The following is a 6,437-nucleotide window of genomic DNA, read 5'->3' on the forward strand; positions in this document are numbered from 1 at the left end:
GAAAGACATGGCAAGCGTCTTGCTCCCAATGGTGAGCTCCATGGAAGAAACTCCCTTGGCGCTAAGGGGCTCGCTCCCTCCAACACCACTGACCATCATGTTTGTCTTGATCAAGTCCTCGTCTTGGCCACCGAGCTTCTTGTACAGCGAGTAGTGCATAAGATTTACAATGGCCCCACCATCCACTAGCATGCGAGTCACCGGCTTCCCGTTGATGTGTCCCCTTAGGTAAAGAGCCTTCAGATGGCTGTCCTTCTCGCTTGGCTTCTGGAACACAGCTTCACGGGGCCCAAACTGAAGATGAGCCAAATTCTCTTCTGGAACCACGAAGTAATCTGAAGACAAGTTCACCACATTAATCTCCAAGTTGGTGTGCTCCAGAGATGCTTCATAATCCACCAATTCCTCGTCTTCTGCTGTCAGAGGAACTACTGAGGCTTCGTCTACAGAAGTAACCGAAACGGGCGGTGCCGATTCGGCTGTTGGCTCTGCAGTAGGCTCTACCGGTCTGACCGGTTGGTCAGAGTGGTCTGACCGGTCTATCTGACTGGTCTGACCGATCGGCTGCGGCGGTCCGACTGGTCTGGCTAGCTGATCAGCTGTCTTGACCTTCTAAACCTTGCTCTAAGGTAACATGGGCCTGTATCTGTTGAAGCCCTCATCCCTCATCTTCTCTTTCTCCTGCTCCTTCTTTTCTTTATTGCGAAGGCGCTGCAATTTCCTCTTCCGTGTATGAGTTAAAACTGAAGGTCACCACCTAGGCTGATGGTACTTGTCCGCTGCGCTCTTGCTGTTACCGGCCTCATGATCATTAGCTATGACCGGCTTTTGTGAAGGAACATCAGCCGATTCTTCAATATCCATTGGCTTTTTGCCTGTGTCTTTTATGGGCACTTTGATTTCACCGATTTGAACAACATCGGCTTTAGGCTTCTCTGGATCAGCAACAGGCTTCTGCTTCTCTTTCTTTTCCTTGATGCGATACTCGAATCTTGGAGCAGGAACCTGGCCCGGCCTCTGGTGAGACCGGTCTGACCGGTGCAGCCTGCTGCACTGGACCAGATTGGCGTGGTCCTAATCGGTCGTGTACGGGCACCCTAGAGCTTTCCACTTGATAATGTGGAGGATAAGGCATCGGGAAACACTGCATCCACATCCCTTCATGCTCCCATGCCGGATTTGTTGCACTTGACGCCGGCGGCACCCATGGCATGGTAGCATACATCTTCTAAGGAGGATACAATGTGACAACATCACCTCTGCGCCTGCTGGATTCCCTCCTTGGAGACACTGGACGATCTTGACGCGGTGGTGATCGCGGTCTCTTTTTTAGTGGCCGATCGATTTGAACGGCCTTTGTGTACTTGTTCAACAACTGGTTGAAGGTGAGCTTCTGATTAGCAGTCTTTCCCTGCACCTTCACCTCGTTGGTCTTCCAAGTACCCACTTCCGGACATTTTGGCTTAAAAGTCCGGGGACGGTCACCAGAGCGGTCTGACCGGTTGGAGGAACCGGTCTGACCGGTCGTGCCTGATCAGCAGACCGATTTTTTGGTGGAGAGCTTCCTTGCCCCCCGAGTCTGGGATTTCTGATAATGATCTTTAGAGTATCCTTGCCATCATCAGTCTTCTCTTTGATAACTTCCCGTGCAAGGATCTTGTCACTTGTATTCATCGGTCTTGGATCACCGATGACAACATGCTTCCCCTTAGCTCATTCGGCTTGTTCCGGCCGAATGAGCACCTTTGGATTGTTCAATTCCAGCGTATGAACAGGGAAAGGAGCCTTGTCAATTTGCATCTCAGAAAGTACTAATCGTCCTTCATTAATGGCCGATTGTACCTGTCGACGAAAAACATTACAATCATTAGTAGCATGAGATGTAGAATTATGCCACTTACAATATGTATGTCGTTTAAGTTCATTGGGAGATGGAATAGCATGTGACAATCGGATGTTACCATTCTTAAGCAATTCATCAAAAATCCGATCACACTTAGAAACATCAAAAGTAAATTTCAGCTCCTCTTGCCGATTCTTTTGAATTGGCTTGAGAGATGGAGCTGAACCGGGTTTGGCCTTTGATGGCCAAACAAACTCTGCAGCATATACTTCCTTGCTATCGTCGTCCGAACTATCCGAATCATGATCAAGAATATGCGTGTTGGACCGATGAGGCATGAAGGTATCTTTAGCATTTTTAAGTTTAAACTCTAAACCCATGACCTTGACTTGCAAGAAATTCACGGTATGATATTCAAATCCCTCGAGTTTCTCTTTCAAATAAGAACGTATACCATTAAATACCAAATCTGCCAAATCTTTTTCAGAAATCGTCAAACTAAAACACAGATTTTTAATTTCTTTAAATCTTTTGAAATAATCTGAAGAAGATTCATCACGTCCTTGCTTAATCGATGTTAAGTCCAACAATTTTGCTTCGGTTTCCCCACTAAAGAAGTAATCATGAAACTTATGCTCCAACCGAGCCCAATTGCGAATAGAATTAGGAGCAAGTGAGGAAAACCAAGAGAAAGCCGTTACAGTCAAAGATAAAGAAAATAAACGCACACGCAAAGCATCATTGAAACCGGCTTCTTCTAATTGCAAGACATATTGACTGATGTGTTCCCAAGTTGTACGAGAATCATCACCATTAAATTTAGTAAACTCAGGAATACGCCAACCAGCAGGAAAAGGAGTAAAATCAAACTCAGCGGGATAAGGTTTTTGATATAAACGTATAGTACCCATATCCACCCCAAGCTTACTTTTAATCGCATTTGCCAGATCCTCTTTGAACATAAGGAGATCGGCCTGATAGTGCTGGCTGGTATAAAACTCAGAAAAACGATGTGCATTAGAATTTCCATGCGCCATCATCTGTAAAGAAGTCGGGATCGGTCCTTAGTTAGGTCCAGATCCTCATGGCCCTCCCGCTACAGTAGTAGTGCGAGGTGGTGTATACAATGAGAATTCATTAGTTCGGCTAGGGGCAGCCGAACCTGGAATTGTCTCGAGAGGCGTCGGCTACGGTACTGAATAACCGGTCAGACCGGTCGTACCGATCTGTGGGACCGGTCCGGCAGGTGAAGTGTGCATGGTCAACGGTGGCGGGGTTTGCCCTGACAACGAGTTCGGCGGCATACCATAGAGCGGTTCAAATGTTAACTCAGGGGTAGCCGAACTCGGATATGATGAGTTAGGATCTGACATGGGTTGTTTACCTTTAAGCGCATCAACATCACTACTCAATTTAATCAAAATATCACCCGCAGCAGTTTGTGCAGCAACAATCTTTTGATCCATTATGGATGACATTCTATCAAACATATCAGAGGGAAAGAGGCTTACATTGGGGATCTCTTCAATCGTATCCTTGCTAAGTTTGAGAGACGGCAGTACGAACTCCTCCACCCTCTTGACGAGGCCACCACGATCCTTCTTGAAGCCCTTCAAGAATTGTGCCTTGACGTGCTCCTCCACAAGGTAGGCCTTGCTCTCCCCTTCGATGAGCTCCTCCATTGTAGCCGTGAAGATGTTTTCCTTGTCGATCTCTGAAGAGCCCATCTTCTTCAAGGAGTAGATTAGATCAGTTTTAAAACCAGATTAATCTTTCCCCAGTGGAGTCGCTAAAAAGTGTGTTGACACAGAATTGCGCCAACACACTCGAATGCGCTAGAACGCGCGTTGATTGTCGACACGATCTTCACCAATGGGCTCCCTGCGCTTAGACCAGTCAGACCGGTTATGGCGACCGGTCAGACCGGTTCTACAGAGAACGCCGCGAAGACCTAAAACCTCGAGCTCGGGAGGAACCCCGTCGGAGCTCGTGGATCTAGGTTTGCTCTGAGGTCGGCAGGCCACTCAGAACGCCATCGAACGCCGTGGAGACGAGCGAAGAACAGCAGATGGGGTTGGAAAAGTTAGTGTTTGGAGGTAAAAAGTAAAGGATAAATGTGTGAATCGATTGGGATTACCCTTAATCGGCCGTGGCCCTTCATATATATAGGGTGGGGAGGTCTGTACCCGTTAGGAGTCGGAACCCTATCAAATCACATGTCAAAATACAACTCCTAACTCGGACTGGGCGTTTCGCACCGGTTTGACCGGTCTCTGGACCGGTCTGACCGGGGTGCAAGTCTTCCGCGAGGCATAACTCCCTCATCCGAACTCCGAATTAGATGTTCTATATATGCATTTCGATCGTCTCGACAAGATCTACGCAATGGTGCAGTCCAATTTGCAATTTGACAAACTTGTCTAAACCGGTCTGACCGGTTCAAGGGAGAGGTCTGACCGGTCCTGCCCAGATTGTCCAGAAAACCTTCATTGTGCCAATTTTGAGTGTCAACAGCAAGCCAACCAGGAATCCCCAAAACAAACAATAATGGAGCATGAATCATGCCGAATCGACTACAGAATGGACACAAACTAACTAGGGATCGACAAATTGACCAAGAGCAAACCACCACATCCAAAGCCCACCGCTGGTGCCTTAGAAAAGCACTGCCAGGCAGTGCCTAGAGAAATCACCACCGGGAGACACCACCGCCATCACGACCTTGCTTTTAGACACTACAACCTACAAACCCTAGGACTTATCTCCACCACCAAATGGAGAAGGAAGGCACACTTGCGGGTTCCGTGCACGCATTGCCGAAGAGGACGTCAGGGACTAGGGATCAGCGATTTGGCGACGCTTTGATTTGATCCTTTACTTCCAGCAGAATAGTCGATGCCAACATCCACTCAAGACTAACGGGTCATGCATAAATGTATCCAGTAGCAATCAAGAGGGGAGGAGAGTGAATTAGACGGTCTAAAACCTTAACATATGGCTCCAACTAGTTTGCACATAATTTTAAACTAAAACATACTATCTAGATGTGCAACTATAGTTCAACTAGTGTGAAATCCTCATTCCAAAAGAGTTTTGCAACCTATAGCCAATCCTAGCAGGATACTACTCTAAGAATGTAAGGGCACACAAGTTGCAAGAATAAAATGCGGAAACGTAAAGAGGGGATGAGATAAAGCAAACTCTTGACACAATGATGTATCCCATAATATCAGTAGGCAAATGCTACCCCTAGTCCATATTGTTGAAGCACTCAACCAAGAGTATCGCTTCTCGACCACCAAATCTGTTCTGAGGACACCTTTACTTGCCACAAAGGCAATGCCACCAAGGCTTACCCAAGGTCCCGGTCACCTTGGCTCCGTTTTCCACTAAGAAGCTTCTCCACGAAAGATGGGGGTCTCCACGTCCCCCGCACAAAGTCATCAGACGCCACTCCATACCAAGCCTGAGGGTCGAAGATGTACCGGCGAGCCACCAAGACTCGAAGGATGGCCGTCGCACCATGATACACGTTGGTTCGCTCAAGAACCAGCTCACAAGGCGCAACACCTCCTAGCGCTAACACTCACAAAGCTTGGGCTGAGCCTAAGGATTTGATCACTAAACACTTTGGTTGGCTTGGAGGTGTTTTTCAATGTATATGGGGTCTCCCTCAACTCCAGCAACCACAAATGACCCGGGGTGAGGCATATATGTAGCCCTCCAACTCGAAGTAGCCATTTATAGCCGTTATGCCCTTTTCTGCGTAGGTATCAGTTTAACTAGTGCTCTGCGTCGGTTCAACCGGCCACTAATGGCTTCAAACTAGTCGTTGGCCTTTTGACGCAGTCTACCGCTGACTTAGCAGCCATCGGTTAAACCGATGCCTTGGTGTCGATTTAACCGGTCTTCAAATCTTCATCTTAGCTCTCTGCTGCAGTCGTGGCATTGCACCAATGCCTTTCTCCGATTCACCGTAGGTTTAACCGGTGCTGAAGGCTTCGCTCTTTGCCTCTTGACATGCTCTCAGAGTAATAACCTGGTGAATGCACCAACACTCTCATGTTGTACTGTTGGTTTAACTGGTGCTACTGTGTTCTTCAGTTGATCTTCAAAAGCATTGTCCAATGCACCGATGCCTATGCTTTGGTTTATCTGATGATCGTCGGTTTGACCGATGGCTAGGCATCGATTTAACTGGTGCTCTATTGCTGACACTTGTCCAATCCGTTGCGGTGGTTATTTATCCATATTTTGCTGAGACTGTGACTTGGCATCTCGACGGTGATTTGGACACTTCTCGATGGTGAATTGGACACATTGGATTTCATCCATGGAATCTACAAATCTACAAATATGATCTTACAAACTTGTTAGTTCCATTGATTATGTTGCCACACAATTGCTAAAATCATAAACAATGGTCTAATGGGACCATGTTCCTTACACAAATGATTGATCTCTTAAAATGTTGTCCACAACGAGCTACTTTGGAGCCATTCTAGAACTCTTCCTGTTTCCCTATTTCCAAGATGATGGAGAAACCAGAGAATCGATGCTATGAGCTAAACCAAGCAAACATTATCTATCAATA

The sequence above is a fragment of the Panicum virgatum genome, chromosome 9K (genome assembly GCF_016808335.1).
Source record: "Panicum virgatum strain AP13 chromosome 9K, P.virgatum_v5, whole genome shotgun sequence".
Lineage (NCBI taxonomy): Eukaryota > Viridiplantae > Streptophyta > Magnoliopsida > Poales > Poaceae > Panicum > Panicum virgatum.